Source organism: Aedes albopictus, chromosome 2 (assembly GCF_035046485.1).
Source record: "Aedes albopictus strain Foshan chromosome 2, AalbF5, whole genome shotgun sequence".
NCBI classification, from domain to species: domain Eukaryota; kingdom Metazoa; phylum Arthropoda; class Insecta; order Diptera; family Culicidae; genus Aedes; species Aedes albopictus.
Genome location: NC_085137.1, coordinates 478,024,685 through 478,027,600, shown reverse-complemented (window position 1 = coordinate 478,027,600; position 2,916 = coordinate 478,024,685).

Sequence of the window (2,916 nt, the reverse complement as noted above, 5' to 3'; positions counted from 1 at the left end):
CTTGCATTTTTGTATGAGCATCTGCTTTTAAATAAACAGGGTACAAGAAATCTGACACTTCTTGCAGTTCTTTCACTTTGCAGTCTTCTATCGCATTTAGTAATTCTAGTATCGAACAGGTATACTCCACAGGCATTAGGGCACGTCTTCATTTCAATGCAGAACTTTTTATTTTAGCTTTTATCAACCCCATTTTAAAGTTTAACCATCCAAAAACCAATATACTTAAATTTTTCATGACATTTTATGCAATAATTTGAACATTTCTAACAATAATTCGGTGCCATAATTTCAAAACTGCTAATCCAGCATACTTTTGAGTGTTTACAGAATTCATTTTTCCTAGAAAAAAATTGTTTATCGTCGCTTCTCCTTATCGGGACATTTTTTTTATAATACTTCTCTGAATTTCAAAAATAAATAAACTTTTAAGGTCAATTATCTTGTTAACACGTCATAAACTAAATGAGTGGAGTATATCCTCGAAATGTACTCACGAAATTGCAAAAAATCTATTTAAAACAAATTTTTCATTTACCTCGGCTAAACGAATGTCTAGGCAAAAAATGACATTTGAAGGGTTTTTACCATCGTTTTTGTTTCGGTGTATAATGTAAGTGTGATATATCACATTTTTATAAAACAGTACTATATATACTATCACTGCGATAAAAAAGTTTTATCATATAATCTTTTGCATGAGTTTCCTGACACTTTTTTTAGTCTCGGCTAAACGAATGTCTATCACTGTATTATTAAATTAATTTTACAGAATACAGCTTATAAAATTTCCTTTCAAAATATTTTTTTGGGAATTTTTCAGGACTTCCAAAATAGTTTTTCCGACTTTTCCTATTGATTATCCTCAACAGAAGAACAGGTGTCTGTCGAAAATATTTGTTTTCCACTGAAGTTTTGTGGAAAATTAGACGACCCTGATTTTTGCCTTTCTCGTACACTAAGTGTACTGGAAAGGCTATATGTTCACTCCAAAAATGACTTTTTGATAGGAGGCCCGGAGATTCGAGTCACATATACCAATCAACTCAGCTCGACGAATTGAGGTGATGTCTGTGTGTGTGTATGTGTGTGTGTATGTGTGTGTGTATGTGTACAAACGAACTCACGTCACTTTTCGGCAGTAAATCTCAACCGATTTTAATGACCGACGGTTCATTCGACGCGGAATCTGGTACCATTGTTTGGTATTGAAAATGGTTCGGATCGGTTAAGCCGTTCCGGAATTATGGCCATTTAGGCGTTCCGGATCGGTACCCCAGGAAGGGGCTAGATATGAAAATGCAACAAACCCACGCATGCGACACATCAAACCACGGCATTTTCGATAATATGGTGAACGATAAGCAAGAAAATAGTCTCAGACCATATCTGAACCGGTAATGTTCCGGAACCGGTTCCGAAGGTCCCACCAGAACTGGCCAAATATAAAAGTGAACCAAACCCATACATGCGACTCATCAAATCGCAGCTTTTTCAATAACCTGATGAACGGTTAACATGAAAATAGTCTCAGATCATATCTGAACCGGTAGTGTTCCTGAACCGGTTCCGGGCCTCCCGCCGGAAGTGGACAAATATAAAAATGAAACAAACCCATGCAAGCGACACGTCAAATCGCGCCTTTTGCGATAACCTGATGAACGGTTAGCAAGAAAATGGTCTCAGATCACATAAGAAACTACCGGTGTTCCAAAACCGGTTCCGGAGGTCCCGCCGGAAGTGGCCAAATATAACAGTGAAGCAAACCCAGGCATGCGACACATCAAGTCGCGGCTTTTTCAATAACTTGATGAATGATAAGCAAGAAAATAGTCTCAGACAACCTAAGATTCTACCGGTAGTGTTCAGGAATCGGTTCCGTATGTCCCGCCAGATGTGGCCAAATATAAAAGTGAACCGAACCCATGCATGCGACACTTTAAATCGCGGCTCCTTAGGCGACTTGATGAATGGTTAGTAAAAAATAGTTTTAGACCATATTTGAGACAACCGGTGGTGTTCCGGAACCGGTTCCGGGTTCCCTTCGGAAGAGACCAAATATTATTTTTTTGTCTTTATTAACGAGATTTTTAACTCGAAGCTAGTTCATCTCGGAACCCTTCCCTTCCGAAGGAAGAACCTACATTTTGTGAATATGTCGGGAGTGGGATTCGATCCCAGGCCCTTGGCATGATAGTCTTGTGTTCTAACCATCAAACCAGGCCCACTCCACCGCCAAATATTTAAGTGAACCAAACACATGCATGCGACACATCAAATCGCGGCTCCTTAGGTAACCTGATGAACGGTTAGCAAGAAAATAGTCTCAGACCACATACGAAACTACCGGTAGTATTCCAAAACTAGCGTTGGGTGCTTCGTCGGAATTCAAAAGTGAGAAAAATTAAAGCAAGCGATAGATATCTTGACAAAACTAAGACGATCTCATCCAATCACACCATTTCAGATTCCTGAGATGTAATAATGCAGAAGGATGGGTCAACGTTGTATGGGAAAATTAAAATTTAATCGTAATAACTCCGAACAAACTTTTTCAATTCTCTTTCGCGTCTAAAATGACTGCATAAAATTTTTGTGCGACTGGTTGCTCCCTCACGCACTGTAATGTGGTTGAAAGTTGATTGGGATTCAGTATGAAAAATTTCAGTTACTTGCATGTTTTTGTCAAATTTTACATGCATGATAACAAAATATAGCGTGTGTAGAAGTGTGTAGAAAATTCTTTGTCGAAAATCGTTAAGGTATCTGTGTTTGTGAAAAAGTTGTATCGTCTTGGTGTTGATCGGCCTCCAGTGATAGTTAAGAAGGTCAAGCTGTCAACTGAGAGGTCTGATATTTTCCAGCTCTGCCTATACGTTGAACATAACGTCGGAATATGTGCCATCAATAAGTTTA